The 27,462-nt window shown below is 38.2% G+C and overlaps 1 pseudogene; it reads right to left on the bottom strand.

Moving 5' to 3' along the window:
* Nucleotides 1-8,714: 8,714 nt before the first annotated feature.
* LOC115421012 (neoverrucotoxin subunit alpha-like) lies at nucleotides 8,715-18,747 on the bottom strand (annotated as a pseudogene).
* Between the last annotated feature and the right edge of the window lie 8,715 nt (nucleotides 18,748-27,462).

Consider the following 27,462-nt stretch of genomic DNA (forward strand, 5'->3'; position numbering starts at 1 on the left):
TCATGACTTGATCAGGAGCAGTTTGTAGGTTTTACTGGTCACACAAGCAGCTGCATGAATGGAAATGTATTTAACATGAGGCAAACATAGAATAATGTTAGCCTTTCATAACGTTAGCCTTTCATAATATTAGCCTTTCATAACGTTAGCCTTTCATAATGTTAGCCTTTCATAACGTTAACCTACTCACACAGTTTAACTGTTGGTGACAAAATCTCTTCTTCTCTAAATGTGCAGTCACATGACCAGTAGTTTAAAACAGTGACTCATTCTGAAACCACCTTAAAACTTACCTCAGAATTATGTATTCCAAGGCTGTCAAACTCATTTTAGTTCAGTTCCACATTCAGCCCAATTTGATCTCAAGTGGGCCGGACCAGTAAACTAATAACAGTGAAAAAAGTAAAACTAAATTTTGATCAGGTTTACATCCACAAAGTTTCCTTAAAAATCTCAATAACATGAACAACTTGAATTGTCGTAAGAAAAACAAGTGCAATGTTATCATTTTAACAATATTCTGCCGTGTTTTATCAGTTTATCATTTACAAATGTGCTTTACAATCACACAAAACATTTAGTAACAGGCAGAATGTTGATAAAATTGCATTCACTTTACTCGAGACATTTCTGTTTGTTCATATTTGTTCAGGTTATTCACATTTTTTGTAAAAGTATAGTTTGGTAATGTAAACATTTTCATGTAATTTTACTTTTTTACACCAAAAAACGCAAAGAACATTTGGGTTGTCATTATTTGTAGGTTATTATTGTGATAATATTTTACTGGTCTGACCCACTTGAAATCTATTTGGACTGTATGTGTCTGTATGTGGAACCTGAATTAAAATGATTTTGACACCAGTGATTGTTAATATCTTCAGTGTAATTTTTGCATTTCACAAATTCATCCCACGGGCCGGACTGGACCCTGTGATGTATTCCATCAAAGTAGGTTCTCTCAATAAGTGTCACTCATTTGAAAGACATTTACTCTGCCTTTATCATTCGCATTTCCAATAATCGCACATCTTTCAACGTGACGTGCAGTGACCTGTCAATCAACTGGGATGACACTGATACTGGAGGTGACCAATCAGGTTCCAGAGGTGGCCAGCGCTAAGCAGAGCCCTGGCTCTGGCACTAAGCTAGCAATATTTTCCTCGGTATGACCCTCCCTTCTCTGCCTCTGATTGGCTCATCAGTCCTCATGCCTAAAGTTAACCAATCTAATCAGTGAAGGTAGCAAGTCCTAGCCAATTAGAAGCAGAGTAGGGCGGGTCATGGCTTCACTATTAGGGGGATTTAGAAGTGGGTATACCCAATACTGACTGAAAAATAAGAAGGTATACTCCATATACTGCCGTACACCCTGGACTACACCACTGTAGAAATAGGAATGTCATCTTTGACTATATTTGACTTAAAGGGGTCATATTTTGCTAAACCCACTTTTATTAGTCTTTGGTTCATTTATTTGTGTATTTGGACCCTAACAGTTCATAAAGTTTGAATTTGAACCCTCCAGGTGCTGCAAAGTTATCTTGATGTTCATTTTAGCAAAAATCAAGTGGATTTCTATGACACAATTTAATTCCTGCTTAATTTCTTATAGCTAGTTACGTCACAAGTTTTGCACATATAAGGTCAAGACTTCCGACGAACATTTTTCCGAATAAGACATAATTGTTTGTCAGCAGCAGCGGTTGTGGTAAAAACTGAAAATATGTCCAAACTTCGAGCCAATTACCTAAAATGTTCCATTGTTGGTTGTATTAATGAACACAAATGGCTGAACAGGAAAGAGCAGCACAGCCAACAACCTGAAGGGGGGGGGGCGTGAAGTGGCTCATGTGCATTTAAAGGGCCAGCGCTCGAAACAACCTTTCTGGTGTCATTACTCAGAAATAGGGTTGAAGATGGACCTGTGGAGTTGAAATACTACTGTTTATTTGACCGTTGCCTGTTTTCATACCCAACTATTTTTTTTTATTATGTTTTTATTTAGGGTGACACAATGGTGTAGTAGATAGCATTCGTGCCTCCACAGCAAGAAGGTCCTGGGTTCCATTCCAACACCAGTCGTTGGGGGTGGGACCTTTCTGTGTGGAGTTTGCATGGGTTCTCTCCGGGTACTCGGCTTCCTCCCACCATCCAAACACATACACTCATAGGTTAATTGGTTAATCTAAATTGCCCATAGGTGTGAATGTGAGAGTGATTGTTTGTCTCTATATGTTCAGCCCTGTGATGAACTGGTGACATGTCCAGGGTGAACCCCGCCTTCACTGTTCACTGTTCACTGTTTATTTGACCGTTGCCTGTTTTCATACCCAACTATTTTTTTTTATCATGTTTACCTCCGCCAAGAAGGTTATGTTTTTGCCAGGGTTTGTTTGTTTGTCTGTTTGTTTGTTTGTTTGTTTGTTTGTTTGTTTGTTTGTTTGTTTGTTTGTCTGTCCGTTATTGTGCAACATAACTCAAAAAGTTATGGACAGATTTTGATGAAATTTTCAGGGTTTGTTGGAAATGGGATAAGGAAGAAATAATTACATTTTGGTGGTGATCAGGGGTGGGGGGGCCCACGGGGGGGCGCAGACCAGAAAATTTCATCAAAATCTGTCCATAACTTTTTGAGTTATGTTGCACACTAACGGACAGACAAACAAACAAACAGACAGACAGACAGACAGACAAACAAACCCTGGCAAAAACATAACCTCCTTGGTGTGGGGGGGCCCACGGGGGGGGGCCACTGATCAGCCTTGGCGGAGGTCTGCGCTCTCCGAGTGCTTCTAGTTTTATGTAGGGTGACACAGTGGTGCAGTAGATAGCATTCGTGCCTCACAGCAAGAAGGTCCTGGGTTCCATTCCAACACCAGTCGTTGGGGGTGGGACCTTTCTGTATGGAGTTTGCATGGGTTCTGTATGACCAATTAGTTTATTGAAAGTCATGAGAATTTATTTGCCACAAGAAAATTGACATAATAGAAAATGTTTTTATTCTATGTGTCCTCCTTCTTTCTCAATAACTGCCTTCACACGCTTCCTGAAACTTGCGCAAGTGTTCCTCAAATATTGGGGTGACAACTTCTCCCATTCTTCTTTAATAGTATCTTCCAGACTTTCTCCTAATAGTTTTGCTCATAGTCATTCTCTTCTTTCCATTATAAACAGTCTTTATGGACACTCCAACTATTTTTGAAATCTCCTTTGGTGTGACGAGTGCATTCAGCAAATCACACACTCTTTGACGTTTGCTTTCCTGATTACTCATATGGGCAAAAGTTTCTGAAAAGGTATGGATAATAGTGTTAGGTATGATTATGACATCAATATATGTTTGGTTTCAAAACAATTGACGTAGTGCCTGCTGAGAAAAAACAACTAAATGTTCATTGTAAATTTTGCTTCCCCACCCTGTACAGTTTATGTAGACCATAGGAAAATGTTTAAAAATGCATAATTCCATTTAAAAAAGCAAAACATCACTCCTTTAAGACATCCATCTTTTTTCATGGTAGACATTTTGACTTGTCGGTATAGGAAAAGCGCAGGTGTTACTTATAACGTTACTTACGTCTCTGTTCTATTCAAACACACCAGGAAGCAGTGAGTGTGACAGCATGCCAACATGAACATATCCAGGACCCTGAAACCAAAGCAGCTAAACGGAATTTATCTATCATTTTTTTAGTATTTTGTCTATGCTTCTTCAGCTGTGAAATGTCAAAATGTCCTCCACGAAAAACTGTTTGCTTTAAATCTTCATATGAACCCAGGTGGTTAAAGTCACTGTAACTGAATAAACCCCCACTAAGGTTCAAGTCAGGCTGAGCTTAGTGGGGTTCTTAAGATCTACGCTGTTGGAATAGAGGTGACAGTTTCAGTCCCCAAATGGTAGCGCTGATATTCTCACTATGTGAAAGAACAATAACCTTCAAAGTACAACACCACATGTAAATATAGAGGAACAAGCATTTTGGAACTGCCACATAAGTAGCACTGGGTCTTTATGGGTTAAAGGTAATAGACAGATCATTAAATATGTGAATATAAAAACACTAATTGAATATTAAAATGTAATTAAATGATGAAATGTACATATGGATTTAAAAATCAAGCCCATTAAAGAATAAACCTATGTAGCAAAGGTTTGATTTTTATATCTATACATACATTTAACCATTTTTTTTTTTACATTTTAATACTCAATTAAACATACTGGCACATGACTGGAAAATCAGTAATTAGACAAAAGCTTTGTTTTGTTTTTGTTTTGTTTTTTTTTACCCCACATTGATCGTTAAAGGAGTGATATTTTGCTTTTTTAAAATGGAATTATGCATTTTAAACATTTCCCTGTGATCTACATGAACTGTAAATGCAATGCTTGGGTCTGAATTCTTCATTAATTCAACTCCTCAGGTCCATCTTCAACCCTATTTCTGAGTAATGGCACCAGTCGTTTTGAGCGCTGGCCCTTTAAATGCAAATGAGCTAATTCATGCCCCACCCCCTCCGGGTTATTGACTGTGCTGCTCTGTCCAGTTCAAACTTAATATTTTAGGTAACTGGCTCGAAGTTTGGGCATATTTTCAGTTTTTACTACAACTGCTGCTGCTGACAAACAATTATGTTGTACTCAGAGAAATGTTCGTTGGAAGTCTTGACCTAATATGTGCAAATGTCGTGACGTAACTTGATATAGACGTAACAAATTAACCCTGTAAAGCCTGAACCATTAAATCATTGACAGAAAATTCCAGTTCTTTGAAACTGGAGCCTTTATTGATCCTTCTGAACAACCAAAAAAAATGTTTTTTTAAAAATAAATTTCCATGTATGAGTTTCAATTTTGTATCATGTTTGTTAAGACTTCTGGGTGAAATGACAAAGCTGTTAAGACTGAGTAAATGGGTTTAAATAATTTCACTGTTGAAAATGATAATTGTTTGGTTTCTTTAAATTTCTTTATATGTTTACATATTTTTGTCTAATTTTGTTAGTAATAGTAATGTTTATATTATGGTTAAATAAGTCTGGCAATTTATATTTATGAGCAGGCAGGGTTGCCTGAGGTTATATATGGCGGCTGTGGCCCATTCTAATCAATCCATTCATTGATCTGTTCACCATCGGCAGAAGCACACAGCCCATTGGTATGTAACAAACGCTATCAGCTAATGTAGACTGCTAACGGTGTTTAATCATTAATAGATGCTTGTGTATGTTATCATTTGTCATGCTAAGTTAGCGTTACTTTACAGTGGAAGAATGTTTGTGTTGTTTAACTATGAGTTGCGGGAATGCGGAAGTTCGGCTGTGGCGTGAGTGCTAATTATCAATGCTAATCGTATCTTACGTTGCCTTAAATATTCTTTAAGTTAATGATCCTGGGGACTGCCATAGTAAACGCCGTAGTAAGCGACAACGTTTAATTCTTAATCTGTAACAATGTCGTGCTGCAGCGCATTTTGGGTTTGTTTACGTTGTGGTCAGCATGTGTAGTTATTAGCCCATGGGCTCCCATTCATAAAAAGGCTACGGTGGCGCTGGGGTGCGCTTTGCGCATGCTCCAAGGACACATCTAAGTCAGTACAGTCACTGTAGTTAGTCTAATGTGTTTTGTCTTTTAAGTCTGGTTGTCATGTGAGAGATGACTTTGTTTGCTTGTTGTTGTGTTTTATGTGTGAAGAGTGCATTGTAATTATGAATTTCTATGTGTTTGTTTTTATTTAAAGGTTTATGACCTGTGATAAATCCTGTGATGAACAAAATAAATTAAGCAAGAAAAGGATAAACACGAGCTGTAACATTGTGTGCTGCCTGTCCAGCCTTTTCGGAGGGCTAAAATTCTTGAAAAGTCTGAACAATGTTTGATACATCAAGTCTCAATGCTCAAATATTATTATTTTTAGAATAGAATAGAATGTCTTTATTTTCATTATACAATGAAATTTAAAAAGTGCAATCGTCCTAGGTGTCATAAAAAGTATAAATGACATATTAAAAAAGAGTATAAAAGCTAAAATATAAAAGAAAAACCCTGACAACATAAATATCTAAAAAAAAAAAAAAAAAAAAAAAAACCAGCATAAAAAAAGTGTTACTAGAAGTATAAAAGACACATAAAACATCACCATATACTCCGGACAACATTCAGCATTCCACGCAATTAATTAATGTCCAGCAGTGTTCAGTGTAATTATGGCGCTGGGATAAAAACTGTTTTTTAGACGGTTTGTGCTGGCCTTTAGTGTCCGGAAACATCTGCCAGAGGGTAAAAGTTCAAAAAGTGGAAAACCAGGGTGGGTTGCACCCCTGATTTTGAACAAACAAAAACATAATATTACACAAATATGTCTAACAAATTGGTAATTCCTTTTCAAAATTGTCAAAGTTCTGCCTCCTTCCTCATTTATTACAATCATGTAGTGTCACTGGAAAGGCCTCTGGTAAACAAATTCCTCCCTCTGGTGGATTATCCATGTATTGCATGTATCTAATTGTATACATCAGGTTTTTCAAGGAAACAAATATCATACTGATCATGTAGAGGGCTTCAAAACTCATGTATCAAGTGTGATATGTTTGGTGTTAAAGGGTTAAGCAGGAATTAAAACAGGTTGTAGAAATCCACTCGGTTTTTGCCTAAATGAATATAAAGACAGCTTTGCAGCACCTGAAGGGTTCAAATTCAAACTTTTGGAACTATTAGGGTCCAGATACACAAATAAATGTACCAAAGACTAATAAAAGTGGGTTTAGCAAAATATGGCCCCTTTAACATCTATGTGAATATAAAAACACTAATCCAATCTTATGCTGCATTTTATCCTGAAAATATCCAAGCATCTGCATGTGTTTATCCATGGTACACAGCTGTAACTTTTACACTGATATGTTTAACTGGCTTTAACCTCTGTTTTTAACCTTACACTTACTGCGGCCAAAAAACATCCTTTCTTCTCCGTACACTGCGCGGTAATAAAAAGGAATATAAACAACCAGTATTTCCTGAATGAGAGGTCTGTCCCAGCGCTCCCACAAACGGCCCAGACATTGGACAGCCTCATGACTTTGTATGTCACAGTTCAGTCCGACTGAGCTGTGTGTGATGTGTGTGAGGCCGTAAGTGGTGTAGCCGAGCCGATCCACGTACACATGAACGGGCTGAGAAATCAGGTGTGACTGTACTTTTAAGAGGTGTAACAGCAGAGCCAAGGAGCTGTTAATCAAGCAGGGTCAGCTCACACCCACACAATCCTGAGGAAAGGCTCTTATCAGCCAGTAATTGAAAACAGCCACAACAGACTTACTTTACTTTTAAGTATTAAATCACATGCTATACAATCATTTACCCAATCAGATAGTCAGGAAAGTTTTGGCAGGAAAAACAGTAACTTTCCGTGTTTTTAACCCATAAAAACCCAAACAACCAAAAACATTTACTTGTAACATGAGGGTTTGTTAGTGGTTAATGGTTAATTCTTTATAAAATGAGACAGCAGGACAAGATGGATTTCTTCTTGAACAGTGCTTTACTTTTCACACACGGCACCTACTGCATCACATGACTGAACTAACCAATCAGGAGCTAGCAGTACTTATATTGGTAAATGTAAGTGATTTTTGGAAAGGCAGATTCAACACATTATCTTAGCGGCTTGTACACTGCAAATGAGAATATTTAAATGTGTAAATGTGTAAGTAATAATTCTGCAAGCATAAATGTAAATAGTTAATTGGGTAAACGCTGTCAGTATATTTTTTAACAAAAGTTATGAAGATGGTGAGAAAGACGGTTATGAAGACGGTGATGAGTCGGTGACAAAGATGGGAAGGAAGATAGTGAGGAAGACGGTGACAAAGAGGGTAAGGAAGACGGTGAGGAAGACGGTTATGAAGTTGGTGAGGAAGATGGTGACGAAGACGGTGACAAAGAGGGTAAGGAAGACGGTGAGGAAGTTGGTGAGGAAGTTGGTGAGGAAGATGGTGAGGAAGACGGTGAGGAAGACGGTGAGGAAGACGGTGAGGAAGACGGTGAGGAAGACGGTGACAAAGAGGGTAAGGAAGAGGGTAAGGAAGAGGGTAAGGAAGACGGTGAGGAAGACGGTGAGGAAGACGGTGACGAAGACGGTGACGAAGACGGTGACGAAGACGGTAAGGAAGACGGTAAGGAAGACAGTGAGGAAGACGGTGAAGACAGTACGGAAGACGGTGAGGAAGACGGTGAGGAAGACGGTGAGGAAGACGGTGAAGACGGTGAGGAAGACGGTGAAGACGGTGAGGAAGACGGTGAAGACGGTGAGGAAGACGGTGAAGACGGTGAGGAAGACGGTGAAGACAGTGAGGAAGACAGTGAGGAAGATGGTAGTGAAGACGGTGAGGAAGATGGTGAAGATGGTGAAGACGGTGAAGACGGTGAGGAAGACGGTGAGGAAGACGGTGAGGAAGATGGTGAAGACGGTGAGGAAGACGGTGAAGACGGTGAGGAAGACGGTAAAGAAGATGGTGAGGAAGATGGTGAGGAATACGCCACCAAAGAAGATGACAAAGGCGTTGCCTCTACAACAGCTCATGTCCTATCATCAGATCAGCTAAAAATCATCTAAATCTGAATCAGCGCCGGTCTAAACTCTAGCCGTTTTAACCACGCCCACTTCTGTGATGCTTTTCTGGAGCGAAAAACACCAAATGAAAGTGTATGTTTAGTTAAAAGGGCAGAGGGTGACGTAGGTGGAGTCTGTGCTGTTCCAGAAGCCAGTGAACACAGGCTCAGTGAAGGTGTCGTAGAAGGTGTGGAGGTGGGTGAGGGTGTTGAGGACTGCTTTGTAGAAGGACAGCGTCCCCGCAGGCCAGTCCAGGAACACACCGATGCGACTGAGGTCACCAGAAGGAACGAACACGCGCTGCTCTTCAATGTGAGTGCGGAAGTACGACCCAAACCTGCTGCCGAAGTACGAGGACTTGGGATCGAAGCCGAGGGAGCTGTCACTTCTGCTCAGGCTGTTATACGTCACACCGACGCCGACATCGTCACTACTGCCGTTGCTCCACTCCACCTCCCAGTAATGGCGCCCGCTAAGCCCCTCCCTGCACATGACCTGTTTGGGTCCTGTAAACCTGTCGGGACGTTGAGGATACGAATTCTCGCCTCCACACGTCGCCGTCTTGTTCCCATCGAACAGACGGAGTTTTTGATGAGCCGTGTTCAGGTCCAGGGTGAGATCACAGAAATCTGTTGGAGAAACAACAACACAACCTGTTATCAGTGTCCACAACTGTGACCTCTGACCCCCAACAGCACCCTGACCCTGTTTACATCCACAAAACTGAACAAATTCGAGAAAAATAATGACAAAAGGAACAAAAAAACCAACAAAAATGGAATGAAATAATGAATAAAATGAGCAAAACTAAATGAAAGGTGAATAAAGTAATGAAATAATGAAAACCAAAGAAAAATTGAATAAAGTAATGAATAAAATGAGCAAAACTGATCAAAAATTGAACAAAATAATGAAAAAAAAAAAAAAAAACCTGAAAAATATTTAATAAAACAATGAATAAAATGAACAAAACTGAACAAAACTTTTATAGAATAGTGAATAAAATGAGCAAAACTGAACAAAAAATTAATAAAATAATCAACAAAACTGAACAAAAATGGAATAAAGTAATGAAATAATTAACAAAACCAAAGAAAAATTTTATAAAGTTATGAATAAAATGAGCAAAACTGAACAATTTTTTTTTATAAAATAGTGAATAAAATGAGCAAAACGGAACAATTTTTTAAAATAAAATAATGAATAAAATGAACAAAAATGAACACGATGAGCTAAAGACAATAACAGGAAGTTTGATTCTACGTCACTACTTATGCACAAATTCTGATTTGTGGTATTATCGGATTATTATTGATCATTTAAACAGTCTAATCTGATCTTTATAATCAGATAACAGCAGTAATCTGATTATATTAAAGCCAGTAACAGACTGAATCGTCTAAACCAGGTGTCTGTAGGTTCTCGTTTGTCCAGGTCATCATTCTTCTCAGTTCAACTGGACTAATTTAGCTCTTTTAAAAATGTTTTGACGAAACGTTTTCAAAAGACCTACAGTAGTCCACTTGAACTGAGAAGAACTACCAAGAAGTCTAAACCAGGGTTTATGGATTATCCTCTTTCTGAAGTGCCTGTAAATGCACCACATCTGATTGTCATAATGATCTGACTTGGATTTTTATGGAAATTGTAAACTCATTCACGTGGTTCTTATTCATCGTTCAGTCGTCTGTCACTTACACCAGATGAAGTCATTTCTGTCGGTGATTGTTGTGACCTTGGGCATATCCGGTCTGGTGAAGTCCTCGTTGACCAGGTTTCCTTCTTTGAAGTGGTAGACGGTGGCTCCTTTGTATTTGGGGTTCTCTACGATGATGATCAGGAACTTGACTCTGCTGGTGGATCGCAGCTGTTTCGCCAGATCTCTGAACTCTTTGGCTTTTGTCCTGATTGCGCTCCTCACGTCCTGGGACCAGTACCACTGGTTCTGTGACAGCGGATCGGCTTCGGCCGGATCCGCATCGTGCCATTTCAGGTTGTCGGCCATGGTGTGGAGGTAGGGGTCGTCTTGTTGGACTGAGGTGAAGACGAAGCACAGGGCGTGGTCCACATCTGCAGCCACGACCTCTCGTTCCAACTCCAGGTGACTGGCGGTGATCTTCACGTTGGGTCCGTCGATGATATCCATGCACGACTGAATGACAGTGACTTCGTTCTCTATATTTTCCAACCACTTCCTTAAGTTTTCGTCGCTGAATGGGGACTTTTCTCTGTTGTCCAAGAGTTTTTCCACAGCGGTAGCGTCTTCTAGACCTTCTCGGATGGTGGGAAACTTCTTCTCCATGGTGCCTTGAAAGCTCATGGTGTAGTCACAGCATAGTTTTTGGAAACTACTCAAATTTTTCTTAAGTTGAGGGAGTTTCCCGACCACTCTGTCCACCATTGAGTCGTTGCACCTCATTCTGATTTCCTTCAGACTCTCTAGAGCAGTGGTTCTTAACCTTGTTGGCGGTACTGAACCCCACCAGTTTCATATGCGCATTCACCGAACCCTTCTTTATTAAAAAATACAATACGATTTTTTTCAAATTCAAGACACCGGCATATGTTTTACTGGTGCACAAAATGAACCGTGCATTTACATCACTGTGCTCAAAGAACAAAACCAATACAGTGCATGAACTTACAACAAATTACATACCTTTTCACAAAGACATGATCTTTTTTAGTACAACCACACTGAAATGGTTTTAATTTTTAACCTTATGTATTCCAATAATGAACTTATTGTATTTATGCTATCTATCATTTTTAACATTTTAACACACACCCATCACCTAATTTCCATCAGGCTACAATAATAATGACTATTTACTGCAAATCAGTGTGACTTCTGCTGTTGTGTATATGTATGTGTAGGCCGTCGGGTCAACCCGGTTTTCATTTCATCTCGCTCCAAACTTTCCGAACCACGCAATTTTGACATAAAAAAAAGATATTTGCATGTAGTGTATCAAAAAAAAAAGTTCTCGTTATACTCCTTCAGTATTTTTGTGATCGTTGTTTTATTATGGCACTAGCTCGGCTTTAGCGTAATACGATTTCTCCATCCGCGACGGTGCGTCGGTTGTCACATGATTGTAACTGACCAGTGCGGTGACCGAAAAATGTAAACAAACGCTACACATGGCTGCCTCCGTGGTTAACAGGAAGTAGCAAAAGTCATAACAACGATGTGGAAAATACTCAAATAATTAATCGTCAGACGAGTGGAAGAGATTATAAACACTTCCGGATGTGTTGTAGTGCTGTAAGCAACAACAATACACCGCATATATTGGATATCAATCAGAGAAAGAGTCTCCGAAGCCGTTTGTTTACATACACGGACCTAGCCCGACACACACACCCAACTAATGAGTCGAGTGTGTGTCTTGACCTCCGCTGAACCCCTGAGACTGACTCACCGAACCCCTAGGGTTCGATCAAACCCAGGTTAAGAACCACTGCTCTAGAGTGTTTTCGGCTTTCCACAGGAGTCCGGAGCTGATCTCACCCTTCAGCTCAACAGCTTTTAGGTTGAACTTGTCCAGTGGCATCAGCCAGACCTTCAGGGGGACAGAGTTGTACCCGCTGGCTTTCAACAACTTGGGCAGCTCTACATAGGTCTTCACTGCATCTTCAAAGGTTGCAGGGTTGGTCTCAAGAATGAAGTCGCCGTAGAACTTGCAGGTCATGTTTTTGGTCAGAGCTTGTTCATTTTCAGTCAGGCTCAAATTGATGTGTCCTTCAATACTGAAGGATGGGATCTTGTTCACCATTGCTTTCATGCCGCCCTCGACTTCCTGAAGGCTGCTGGTGTTTACGTTTTGGCTGTCGAACACAAAGAAGGCGTTGGTGCCGTACAGGATGCCGGTGACCACATGAGTCGCGGGACTTTTTTCGATGGATCCATCTTGCAGTTTGCTCATGGCTTCAGCGCGGGTCATGGACAGCTGCTCGAAGTGGGTGGTGGCGTGGTACTGAAGGGTAACTCAGCTCTGGTTCTTGAATTGTTTGTGGTCATTCAGAAATTTGGCAGAACCTTCAACTTGGATCAAACCACTCATGAAACTGGCCTTCAGACCGGCTTGAACATCCAGGAGAGAAGATTTAGAGTCGATGGTGTCAGAGGTCAGGACGTGATAGCTGCTGCTGTTCTGGGATTTGACAGTCGTGAAGTCTTGAAGAGATTGTTTGTCCCACAGCGTCAGTCCTGAAGGAAACAGAAGGCACAATGTCTCAGTACATGTCCAACTTCAACCTGCTGTGGTTTTCTTCTCCCACTACGATCTCAGAAAATATCCAGGTTCATTTACATACATTTACTACTTTAATCAAAAAACGGAGCTTTTTCCTCAAAATATTATTTACACTATCTGCATTCACAAATGAAAGATTTCCAATTGTACTGATAGAATAGACCTTGTTCTTTCCATAGAAATCTGAGCATGCTCAGCTCAAGCCCCACCCCCTGTGGAAAGGGGGGTTAAACACTGAGCAGTAAGTTAGACCAACTCAATATAATTTTTTTATTTTTTATTTTTTTTACTGTTTCCTTGTGTTTTTTTTTTTGTTTTGTTTTGTTTTTCCTGTTGTTTCCAGTGTTGTGGTGATTTTCCTTTTTTTTTTTTTTTTTTTTTTTTTTTTTTTTTTTTTTTTTTTTTACAGAGTTTTGACCGTGGAACTTTTGTATGGAGTTAAACAGGTGTCAAAAAATCAGCTGGACTGATTTAGAAAAAAAGAACCAAAACTAAAACTACTGGGACCATATTACAATACTAGTTGCTTATTTTATTCTCTTTTTTTTCTTTATTTTAGTTAATTATTTGCATATTCGTCATGTTACTTATTATTTTATACATATTTTATTCATTTCATTTAATTTAGTTGCTTATTTTGTTTATTTTACTACATTTAGTTTATTTTTTCTTCAATTTTGTTTAGTTTGTGGCTTATTTTGTTACTTATTAATTGTTAGTTTATCATTCTTCTTCTTTTTCTTTTTTTTTTCATTTTATGGATTTAAACAGGTGTCGAAAAGCAGCTGGTCTGATTTAGAAAAAAAGAGCCAAAACTAAAACTACTCTGACCAAATTCAAATACTAGTTGCTTATTTTATTTTATTTTTACTTCATTGTAGTTCATCTAATTTATTGTTATGTAAATATTTTGTTTACTATTGTTAATTTAGTTGCTTGTTTATTTTTCTATATTTTGTTTTTTATTTTGTCTTAGTTTGTTCATGTTACTTATTTTGTTGTTTTATTATTCATTTTTGTTCATTTTATTGGTCACTTTGGCTGTTTTTGTTCATTTTGTTGCTTATTTTACTACTTTTTTTTTTTTTTTTTTTTTTTTTTTTTTTTTTTGACTGCTGTATGGAGTTAAACAGTGTTGAAATGCAGCTGGACTGATTTATAATAAAAAAGCCAAAACTAAAACACTGGGATTAAATTCAAATCCGAGGTGCTTATTTTATTTTCTTTTATTCTCTTTATTTTATGTAATTTTTTTAGCATATTTGTCATGTTACTTAATATTTCACACATGTTTTATTAATTTTTGTTTATTTAGTTGCTTATTTTGTTTATTTTTCTACATGTTATTTGTTATTTTGTCTTATTTTGTTCATGTTTTGGTTAATGATTCATTTTTGTTAATTTTATTGATCACTTTGGCTGTTTTTGTTCATTTTGTTGCTTATTTTATTCTTTTTTTTTTTTTTTTTTTGAACATGGAACTAAAACTACTGGGATCAAATTCAACTAGTTAATTTTCTTTTTACTCCATTTTAGTTAATTTTCTGCATTTTTTTTTTTTTTTAATCGAATTTATTATTTTGTAAATATATTGCTGCTTTTGTTAATTTAGTTGCTTATTTTGTTAATTTTTCTACATTTAAAAAAATATATATTTTATAATCTTTTTATTGAATTTTGTTCGGTTTGTCGCTTACGTGGCTCATGTTACTTTTTTTTCTGGGCCAATTATTTATTTTTGTTCATTTTATTGATCACTTCGGCTGTTTTTGTTCTTTCTGTTGTCTATTTTACTCTTTTTCTTCCTCAGTGGAACGGCTTTAGGGAGTTAAACAGTGTCAAAAAGCACCTGGACTGACTTTGAAAAAAAGAGATTAAAACTAAAACTACTGGGACCAAATTCAAATTCTTGTTGTTGTTCCGTGTGTTCCAGTTCACAGTTGATGTTCAACATCCTAAATCTCTTATTGATGTCCATTCTAGTGCCTTATGTAGTCCAAAACTGTCAAACTTCAGTTCCTCTCTTTGTCTTTTTCTGTTATTCCACCTGTTTTGAACCAGTACTCAGGGATTAAAGGATTAACCCTTTAGGGCAGGGGTGTCAAACTCATTTTAGTTCAGGGGCCACATTCAGCCTAATATGATATAAAGTGGGCCGGACCAGTCAAATAATATAAATAATAGGATAAGAACTTTTGAGTGAAAAAAGAAAGTTCCGTAATGAAAACGTTTACATCTATGAATTGTACTTGAACATAACATGAAGAAATATGAACAACCTGAAAATTCTTCAGTAAATTAAGTGCAAGGTTAACAATATTACGCCTTTTATCATTTATTTTTATTACGCCGTTTATCATTTATACATGTTAATCACAACTTAGAGATCACAGTGGATCTACAAATAAACAAAACATTTAATAACAGGGAGAAAATGATTAAAATTACACATACTTCTCTTAAGACATTCAGATATTCACATTTTCTGTTAAAGGCTAGTCTGTAAACGTACACATTTTTGTGTAATTTGACTTTTTTTTACACAAACAAAAAGAAAAATTTGCAGTTTTCATAATTTACAGTTTATTTCGATAGTATTTTACTGGTCTCATTATTTTTAGATTGAAATGACCTAAAATGATTTTAACACACTTGATTGTTAATATCTTCAGTGTAATTTTTGCATTTCACAAATTCATCCCAGGGGCCGGACTGGACCCTTTGGCGGGCCGAATTTGGCCCCCGGGCCACATGTTTGACAACTGTGCTTTAGGGTAAAGGTTCACATATTAAACCCTGTATTCCCTGAGTACTGACTGCAGGTAGAGGTGCAGACCTGCAGTCAGTACTCAGGGGTTAAAGGGTACATGGTCAGACTGACCTGGGATGACCTTATCCGTCCTCACATCATAAAGCATCCCGAGGGTGAAAGGTTGACCCAGGGCAGCCACTTCCATCTGATCCATGTCTATAGCCTGTTTGAAACAACACAGTAAAACACAGGGTTAAAAACATGGACACGCCCTCAATAATCCTGTAAAAGTCAGTGAAGTACTGGTGTTCTCACCTGGTGAAGGTGTGTTTTGTCAGTTGGTTCGTCAGGAAGTCCTTCTGGAGAACAGTGAGACACCAAAGCAGATGAAACACACCTATTTATAAGAGGAACCATCTGACTCCGCCCACCAACATGCAAATGGAACATCTGCAAAGGTTCCTGGAACTGTTTGGATGTGTCCTTTGGATGTGTCCCAACAGGTTCCTTAAACAGATTCAATCAATCACCTCATGTCATTTGATATCAAAACTGGGAGGTTCATCTTCTACTGGGATCAGGGATCAAACACTTACATAACCCTGGCCCCAACTGATCAAAATGGATGGATGGATGGATGGATGAAAACGTTTTGACAAAATGTTTTTAAAAGAACTAAAGAGAACCCCATATTTTGGAACTTCCACAATAGTAGCACTGGATCTTCATGGGTTAAACCTTGTCTTAACGAGTGGATATTTCTTTGGAGTAGACATAGATACTATCTGAAATGATTGTATCACTAAAGGTTTTGCTCATAGGAACTGGAGGAAATCACTAATTGCATTGCCTTGAATTAGGGACAGACTTTCTCTGCAGAGGAAGTTGCGTTGTCTGTCAGACACCAGTGAACCTATCAGTTCCATCGATCTTATCAAGATGTTCTTCTGAATGTTGTTAGCATAGAGTGGCCTGTCAGTCTGTAGGCACTGCACATCAAATCCAAATCAAATGTTTAGTTCACAGTCTGGCCTCATGGTGTGTCTTGCATCAGCAATAACCCACCCCCACCCCCACCCCACTCCTCTGCAGTTCACTCCTCTGCTGTAAACATGCCGTTTGATTTATAGCAGAGTGAACACATAGTGGAGAGTGACTAGTCACTGAATGCTAATGTGCCAAAGTTAAGCCCTGCATACCAATTTTTCCCTCTCCGGTCTTTGCCAATCCACTTCTCGCACTATTTCTCCTTCTGTCTTCTTTCTCAGTTTTCTGGACTCGTGTGCTCCTGCTCTAACTGTCATTCTCACTTACTTTTGTGCTTTTTCGCCTAGGACAAGACACAGTCGACAAATAGCCGGGCCACACTCACACTTTTTACACAGTGGTTTTTGAAGACTACACGCAAGCAAGGAGCGGCAAGTGGCTTCGATGTTTTCCTTTGTTCTCCTACTGCTTTCTTTTTCTTGCAGCTCCATAGCATCTGGAGCCAGAAATTCCCATGGTGCTTCAGTGTTTAAGTGGAGCCACACACCAGGATATTAGAGTGGAGTGATACGAGGAGAGAGAGAGAGAGAGAGAGAGAGAGAGAGAGAGAGAGAGAGAGGGGCCGGGGTCACATAGCAACCTCTTCTTGCGTCTAACAGAGCTACACTTAGGCTGTAATTTGTGCGTAATATGTGGTTTAGAGGGTTATGTATTATTGTACATCAGAGAAAACCAAAATTGTCTGCACTGGGATAATGTCATTACATGTGTTTAACAGCAGAGGAGTGTGATCGGAGACAAAAACTTAGAGGACGGGAACATGTTTCCATCCAGATCCGTACTAATGCTGCGTTCCTGGCAGGTTTTTGTGCCCGTAAGTCTTCAAACCACGACTCACGACTTTGTAACGTTCCAGGCAAGTCACGCCAAACTGCCTGAGCGCAAGGAATTGTGGTAGTTACTGTAGATGTAAACAAACCAGCATGGCGGACCGTACGTTAGGCTCATTTCCAATCATTTCTATCGCAAAAGGTGTTTGTTCTGTGCCTATTTGAGGGAAACAGAGGAGGAAAAACAGCACATAAGGCAAGAGAAGTTGTTCTACGTTTTCATTCATTTTTTGAACCCGCTTTATTCTCACTAGAGTCACGGGGGTCGCTTGGAGCCTATCCCAGCTACATATGGGTGAAAGCGGGGTACACCCTGGACATTTCGCCAGTTCATCAAAGGGCTGACATATACAGGGTGGGGAAGCAAAATTTACAATATTTTGAGCCAGGGATTGAAAGACAGTTTATGACCAATTAGTTTATTGAAAGTCATGAGAATGTATTTGCCACAAGAAAATTGACATAATAGAAAATGTGTTTATTCTATGTGTCCTCCTTCTTTCTCAATAACTGCCTTCACACGCTTCCTGAAACTTGCGCAAGTGTTCCTCAAATATTGGGGTGACAACTTCTCCCATTCTTCTTTAATAGTATCTTCCAGACTTTCTCGTAATAGTTTTGCTCATAGTCATTCTCTTCTTTCCATTATAAACAGTCTTTATGGACACTCCAACTATTTTTGAAATCTCCTTTGGTGTGACGAGTGCATTCAGCAAATCACACACTCTTTGACGTTTGCTTTCCTGATTACTCATATGGGCAAAAGTTTCTGAAAAGGTATGGATAATAGTGTTAGGTATGATTATGACATCAATATATGTTTGGTTTCAAAACAATTGACGTAGTGCCTGCTGAGAAAAAACAACTAAATGTTCATTGTAAATTTTGCTTCCCCACCCTGTATAGGCAATTTTAGATTAAAGGTGGGTTCTGAGATCTTAGAAAAATGGTTTGAGCAAGCTACATTTTGAAAATACTCAGTTCAAAAGTCCAAACCCCTTTCTTCAGACGTCCCTCTGAAGCCACGCCTCCAGAGTAGTGGGACGCGAAATGCTTGTTCCCGAGGGTTCACGAGCGCTGCACAGCAACAATTCGCCAGCTGAGGTTCTGCTCTGCTTGGGCTCCGACGTCGTCTATGGTCCGGTCCAGTCCGGTCTGGCCGAACCATCTCCGACACCGGCTGAGGCTTCGTCCCCTGCTTCGCTCCCGTACACCTCGGGCTCCGACACCTCCAGCTCACGCATCTATACATATCTCACTCAGTTTCCTCTAACACCCCCACTCTTCCAGAACAGCCCCAGTTTATACATATGTGACTAATGTTACATTTCCTTGTGGTTTATGTTAGTGACAAAAGAGTTTGCAGGTGAACTTCCCATCCTAATATGGATTATTTAGCCAAGCTCTGGCTTCGCTTCCTGTACAAGCGCTCCAGCCTCTGGGAATGCGAAGAGGGGTACGCGCAGAGGGGGGAAGGGGGGAGGGACAAATGGCAGTTGAGTTTGATAGACACATCACCGTTCAGTCATTTTGAGTGGGCGCTCAAAAAGATTGGGTGGTGTTTTTTCAGTCCTGCCCGTTCCACAGGTGACTGATTTTTTTACATTTTTGTGTTAGAGCATTTAATTAATTAGTTGTAATCCGGGTGTGAAGGGGATTTTAAGGAATATAATAAAAAATACTCCAGAAAAACATCCCAGACCCCACCTTTAACCAATCAATGCATGTCTTTGGATGGTGGGAGGAAGCCAGAGTACCCGGAGAGAACATGCAAACTCCACACAGAAAGGTCCCATCCCCTGTCGACTGGTGCTGGAATCAAACCCAGGACCTTCTTGCTGTGAGGCACAAGTGCTATCCACTGCACCACTGTGTCGCCCAAGTGGTAGACCTTTTATATTATTTTATTTGTATATTTGGATACATATTTGGTATTAATTTGTTCTTGCACTCATTGGACTGAAAACTAGCTAATGCTACATTAGCTGCTGATTATGCAGAACATTTGCAGATAAAAAATATCTGAGCAATACCTTGCTTTAATAAACAACCTGCATAAACATCGCATCCATGGGGGCTGCCATTGCTGCGTGACGTCGGAACTCGGAACTGGGAGTACATCGATCTAGTACGAGTTCACGGGTGGGAAGTCACAGATTTGACTGACGTTCCAGCGCCTTTTCACCGGTAGAAGGTTGGAAAAACACGAGTTACGGGTGGCCTGGAACGCAGCATCAATGTATTTGTCATAAGCCCCTTTTACACAGCATTTCTGTTCCAGGAATATTTCACCTTTATTCTGGAACGACGTCTGTGTAAATCACAGGTGTCAAACATGCAGCCCGGGGGCCAAAACTGGCCCGCCAAAGGTTCCAATCTGGCCCGCAGGATGAATTTGCAAAGTGCAAGTTAGGGTGTCAAACTCAAAAATAATATCATAATAACCTATAGATAATGACAACAACAATTTTTTCTCTTTGATTTAATGCAAAAAATCATTAAATTATGAAAATGTTTACATTAACAAACTATCCTTTAACAATAAAATGTGAATAACCTGAACAAATATGAACAACCTGAAATGTCTAAAGAAAATTAAGTGGAATTTTATTTTAACAATATTCTGCCTGTCGCTAAATGTTTTGTGCTTTTGTAAATTTGATCTGTAATGCATATGTATAAATGATAAGTCGAGGCAGAATATTGACAAAATTGTACTTATATTTCTTAACAAATTCAATTTTTTTCAGGTTATTCACATAGTTTTTGTTTGGATTGTTTGTAAATGTCAATATTGGCATAATTGAATGTTATTTTTTGCACTAAAACAATTTGGAGTTGTCATTATTTATTGGCATTATTTATCGTGCTATTATTTTACTGTTCTGGCCCACTTCAGCTTAAATTGGGCTGAATGTGGCCCCTGAAAGAAAATGAGTTTGACACCCCTGCCCTAGCCTATCCTATGCTAAGTAGGTTTACCCTCCCCCCATTAACTATTTAAAGATAAAAATTTCCCAACAGTTCCATTATTTACCCCATTAACAACATATAAAAAGATATACTTTATTAAATTAACAGTGAACAATTTTAAAATTTCCATAAGATAATTTTAATAGGTCATTCAATTAAAACACCCCTGCTGTTCCTGCCCCAATGGTCCCTCCCGGAACCTTCTTAAAGGTGCTCCGGCACCCCGGGGACTCTTTTTGCCGGAACACCTGGGACCAGACACAGACACAGGCAAGTTAATTTCATGCAATTACCCCATCTATCTTCAATATTCTTTTTCCTCTATTTTCTGACCACATCACCACCAAGAGCAACACAATGAAATAAACACTTTAACCCTTTCATGCATGAATTATGAGAACCTTAATCAACATTTATTTCCTGAATGTTTTTATTCCTCTTTAGGCATGAAAAAACAATGCGACTGGAAATTTTCTTATGAACCTATTTTTCATGGAGTTCCAAAAAATGTCAGCTTGACACCAAGCGTTTAATTTTTGAAGCAAAGAAACATGGATTTACTGATATATCGTGTGAAAACTATGAAATAAAACCTTTTTAATGCTGCTAATCTGCTGTTTTCTCACATTTTAACATACTCTAATACTAGTCATTACTCACTTCATGGAGATAATATGCAAAAAAAAAAAAAGACTTTTTTGTTAAAAAAACAAAACAAAACAGTTAACTGCAGTTTAGTAGCAATAAAAAGCAATTGATTTTTTTTTAAGTTTAGTTTATTTTGAATATTAAACAAGACAAAATAATCTTAATCTTCAGAAATAAAACAGGTAGTAAGAGGTCATGGAAGAAAACAAAAAAACAAAAACAAAGCTTATACATATACATGACTTCATTTGCATATTTGAAAAGGAGTGGGAGGAAGTATAATTTATTTAATCCCACCCCTTCAACACTCAAACAGGTTAGTGCAGATCAGGTTTATATAGAACAGCAAAGTAACAGTATGAATTGCAGTGTATTGGATGATGCATAAGCGTCCACTGTGTCAGCTGATATGGAACTAAAACAACAAAATCCGTAAATATACAAGAGAAGAGCTTTGAATAGATGTCCACTGTAGTGACCAGTATGCATGAAAGGGTTAAAACTAGTGCTGGGCAGCAATTAAAAATTTTAATCGCAATTAATCGCACAGATTTCTGCAATTAATCACGATTAATCGCATAGTTATATAGGGGGTTGCCGGCATCAACAGCGTGTATTGCCTTTAAGTGATATTTCAGACTGGAAGTACTCCGGTGATAAAAATAATTCCACATGTCAGTGCTTCCAAACAACTGTGTCCTTCTCACCCCCACCATCTGAAGACATTTAAAGTGTAAATGTCCATGGAAAATGCTGGTACTTTTCTCCACATTTAGGTCCACACCAGTTTATTTCCGCTTGAGAGTGATTGACAGGAGTCTTAAGCCCACTAATAAGTACTAATACTAATAAGCCCAGTAATATGTGATGTTTAGTTGTTCAAAGTAAGCAAAGGGGCCCTCTAGTGGTCAGAATAAGTTGCACTAACGTATGTTTTGTACTTGCGGTGTTCCCATAGCCAGTTCAGACATAAGAAGGAACTAACAGACACGTTTCTTTCACTGTTTGTATGGCCCGAAAAACGTTTGCCTGTGAGTATTTTATGTTCAATTGTTGTAAGAATGAATAGTATAAAATATCTCTGATGTGAACCTTTGTTGCTGGATAAAAAGACGTAAATCTTAAATTAATCTGTAAATGCTAATTGTTAGCGTGTCTATGGATTTTCCCATTCAAGTTAGCATCGAGCAAGCAATCTTTTCCCCATTAATTTAAGTCACAGGTGTCAAATATGTGGCCCGGGGGCCAAATCTGACCCGCCAAAGGTTCCAATCCGGCCCCTGGGATGAATTTGTGAAATACAGAAATTACACTGAGGATATTAACAATCCTTTTGGTTCAGGTTCCACATTCAGACCAATTCAATCTCAAGTGGGCAGGACCAGTAAAATACTATCATAATAACATATAAATAATGACCACTCCAAATTTTGTCTTTGTAAATGTAAATATTTTCATGTATTTACACTAAAACAAAGTATAATTTCACAAAAAATGTGAATAATCTGAACAAATATGAACAACCTGACATTCCTGAAGGGACGAAAAGTACAATTTTACCAATATTCTGCCTGTTATTAAATGTTTTGTGTTATAAATTATAATGTACATGTGTAAACGATAAACTGAGGCAGAATATAGTGTAAAAAATTACACTTATTTTTTTCAATTTGTTCATGTTATTCACATCTTTTGAAAGGGTAGTTTGTAGATATAAACCCGTTCATAATGTAAATTTACTTTTTTCACTCTAAAACATAGAGAAAAGTTTGGAATTGACATTATTTATGTATTATTATATTATTATTTTACTGGTTCGGCCCACTGCAGATCAAATTTAGCTGAATGTGGCCCCTGAACTAAAATGAGTTTGACACCCCTGATTTAAGTGTTTAATGCCACGTAAATGTACTAAGGCAATGAACATAACAGACATATTTTGTATGTATGTTGCAGTTTGACAGTGAGTCTTAAGTAAAAGATTTGGAGAGAAGTTTTCGACGTTCGGCTTTTCTTGTTTTGTTTTTTTTTTTTTTTTTACCTTCGGCTTTTCTTTCTGTTGTCTATCTGCCGAGCTAATTGCTACACGCACACAAGCAGGGGCAGAAGAATATGAGTTATAATAAAATGGCATTAACGGGAGATTTAAAAAATTGTCGGCGTTATTTAACCCTTTCATGCATGAATTCTGAGAACCTTATAGTTGAGTTTTGTTTTTGTTTTTTTGTTTTTGAGTGTTTTTATTCCTCCTTAGGCATGAAAAAACCAATGAGATTAAGGGTTTTTTTTCATAGATTTACAAAAATGTCCACTCAGCTACACCATGAATTTTATTCTTGAAGCAAAGAAACATGTATTTAAAACCCAATATGATAAAGTGATATGAAAACAGTCAAATGAAACCATGTTAATGCAGCTACTCTGATGTTTTCTCACATTTTAACATATTCTAATACTAGTTATTACTCACTTCATGGAGATAATATGCAAAAAATAACAATTAACTATTGATTTCCACCTAAGAACCAATCGACAACAGCAAAGTTACAGTAATGGTATGAATGTCAGTGTATGAGACGATGCATAAGTGTCGGCTGATGTGGAGCTAAAACAACTAAACCCATGAATATACAAGAGAACAGCTGGAGAAGAACTGTCCACTGGAGTGACCACTGTGCATGAAAGGGTTAACTAGAAAAGCACTCTGAGAGCGCAGACCTCCGCCAAGGCAGATCAGTGCCCCCCCCCCCCCCCCCCCCCCGATCACCACCAAAATTTAATCATTTGTTCCTTGTGCCAGTATCAATATTTCCTGAAATTTTCATCCAAATCTGTCCATAACTTTTTGAAAGATCCGGATCAGTCTTTGCCATTTGATAGAACACCCCATTGTAAATCCCTGAGTCAAATTGCATGAGATTTGCACAATTCCCCCATACTGTGATTTCCACCATAAATATTAGTCCCATATTTATTTTACCTATATTTTAAGATTGCTTGACCATGAAAACGTACCATTAGCAACTGGATTCATAATTATATCCTTATTAGTTCAGTAGTTATTCACGAAAATCACATTTCTCGTAATGGCGGTTTTCTTCTGGATATAGCTCCTTAAGTATTAAAGCTACATGAAATCCGGTGGCATACTCCCGATGCGGAACTGACTGAGCTACACGATGGCGCTTGTCAGAAATTTCTACCTTTAATATTAAAGGCACAGTAGGCCAAAAAGTAAGGGCACCCCCATTTTTTATATAAATTGAGATAAAATCCGCCTTCTGGATCAGATCCGGATCAGCCTTTGAAATGTGATAGAGGACCCCATTGTCAATTCCTGAGTTAAATTTCATGAGTTTTGGTCAATAATTAAGCGAGATATTGGGAAACAAAAATTTTGGCCCCATTTACCACAATGTTAACGAAAATTTCAAAGTGATCCAGAATCCAGGATTTCTTCCGGATCACCCCCAAAAGTTAATCATTTCTTCCTTATCCCATTTCCAACAAACCCTGAAAATTTCATCAAAATCTGTCCATAACTTTTTGAGTTATGTTGCACACTAACGGACAGACAAACAGACAAACAAACAAACAAACCCTGGCAAAAACATAAGCTCCTTGGCGGAGGTAATGAATGTGTTAATGCGGTAATAACGCATTAACTTGCCCAGCCCTAGTTAAAACATAACGTGCGTGTCTCTTATTCAGTAATGGACTTGCTACATTACAGTGTCTTTTCTAAATAGACCACAGATAGGCTGATCAAATGAGACAGACGACTATAATACCCTTTGTATTTGCTGTTCTAGTCAAATTCTGCTGGGCTGTTCCACGTATAACAGCCTTTGCAGCATAAACAGTGACAAAATGACTAAACTGTGACCTTTGGAACTTGACAGACAAGAAATAAGATGAAGCCTGAGGGATCAATCTTATAATTTGCAGAATGTAAAGAATGAGCCCTTGCAATTATTTCAGATGATGAGTTAATCTTATCAGACAAATCTGTATCCGCGTTTCATTTTCGTAAAGGACGACAGCACTTGGCCTTTCAGCGGAGTCGTGTTCCCCAGCTCACGCAATGTAAGGCGAAGAGATGACAGATACTAAACAAAGGCTGAACATTCAAAATACCACAATACCACAAACAGCCTCTACATATTTTCCATCAAATGTAATAAAATTGGATTTACGTGTTGCACATTCGCAAACGTCTGCCAGGCCCACCATACTGTACACGGACTCAGACTGTGAGATGATTTAATGTGATGTTTTCCAGTGCTGTTCAAGTCAGTGCTTAACTCTAACTGAGACTTACAGCCTGCTAAAATGCTACATCATAATCTCTGGTTGCCAGTAAACCAAATGGATTGCAGCAGAGGTTGTTTATCACTAATTAACATTATTCTCGCTTTTCAGAAATGGAGAACAGTTCCGTAACTGGCACTAGCACAGATGTTACAATGAATCAGTAACGTTTGGTATGAAAAAATAAACTGTAAGAGAAGGAAGAGAATACGGTTTTTAACCCATTAAGACCCAGTGCTACTTTTATGACAGTTCTCAAATGAATTTTTCTTTCTATTTCACCTTTCTTAAATGAACTATCACCATTTATTATAATATTATCTTCAGTATTTTTGCATTTTTTTTCAGCGAAAGTCAAAATTTTCCTATATGTAATTTGCAGATCATGTACTTTAATCATCATTCTGAGATTACATTTGAGGGTTATTATAACAAAAACAGATCAAACTTAAGAAAAAGTGACTTTTCCAGTAAAATATGTCATTAACTGAATCTCCAACAACTGTCATTGATCCAACTCCATGGGTTTTACAGGTGGACCAGTGTTGTAGAAGATGATAGTGTTTCCACGGTAACTACGGAGCCTGTAAACATCCAAATGGGTCATATCTGATGACCATGAAAAGATGAAAAACTGTATTTTACACCAGTTATTTACATGTATTGATAGGATTAGTGGATGAACACACTGTAAAAAAAAAAAAAAAAAAATCACCATAGAATTAACACCAAAAAGCTGTAAAATTGCAACATAAAAAAGTGAAAATACAATGCAAAGTTGTATATTTGAAAAGATTTTTGTGTTCATGATTAAGTCAAATATAACTGTAGTTTTTACAGGAAGAGTATGTTAACAAAAACTGGATTTGTTTGTAGAAATAATGGATTTCTATTGTTTTGAGAAAATAAAACTGTAAATTGAAAAACAATGCGGTGCCGTTTAAATTGCAAGACCATAATGTTGAAATAACAGCCTATTCTCATACTTTAAAAACAAAAGGAATAAAAAAGGAAATGTAACATTCTAAACATGTAAATATCACTGAAATCCAATGTTGAATTCACATGTTTAAATCGTTAACCCTGTAAAGCCTGAACCATTAAATCATTGACAGAAAATTCCAGTTCTTTGAAACTGGAGCCTTTATTGGTCCTTCTGAACATCAGTTTCCATGTATGAGCTTCAATTTTGTATCATATTTGATACATCGGGTCTCAATGCTCAAATATTATTCTTTTTGAACAAACAAAAGCATAATATAACACAAACATGTCTAACAAATTCGTAATTCATTTTCAAAACTGCAAAAATTCTGCCTCCTTCCTCATTAATGACAGTCTTGTAGTGTCACTGGAAAGGCCTCTGGTGAACGAATTCCTCCCCCCTGGTGGATTATATGTGTATTGCAAGTATCTAATTGTATACATCAGGTTTTTCAAGACAAAAAATATCACACTGATCATGTAGTGGGCTTCAAAACTCATGTATCAAATATGATACGTTGGGCGTTATAGGGTTAAAAAGGAGTAGCTTTCATCAGTAAAGACATGGAGACCTCCTGTACAAAAACCCCACTGATGCAGCTCTTCACCAGCCTCATATCACAAATAATAACTGTGAGTGAGACTCCTACATACGCATAATGACGTCTTTTGTCCTTGCTGTGCGTTGGGCGCCGTGTTTGTCAAACTGTTTATATCATCCACTAGGATTACACGGCCCCTTTACTCTGTAATTCCTCTCCACTCCTCTGTGATATGAGATCCAGTGTCACTGAGGCTCTAATGGGCCCTTTAATCTGCACATCCTTTCAGCGCGGCGGGTCGGCCCGGCAGACATGGGTGGGGACGCATGTGGAGGATGTCGGGGAAAATATTTTGACTGGTGATAAACAGTGCCTTGATAATGTTTAGACATTTTTCTGCAACATTTCAATTTGGAAGAAGAATGTATTGTGCAGGTCTGTGTGTTTGTTTGATTTTATTCTGTCCTGGACATGTGGAAATGATTCAAAGATGAATTTCTT

Source organism: Sphaeramia orbicularis, chromosome 6 (genome assembly GCF_902148855.1).
Source record: "Sphaeramia orbicularis chromosome 6, fSphaOr1.1, whole genome shotgun sequence".
NCBI lineage: Eukaryota > Metazoa > Chordata > Actinopteri > Kurtiformes > Apogonidae > Sphaeramia > Sphaeramia orbicularis.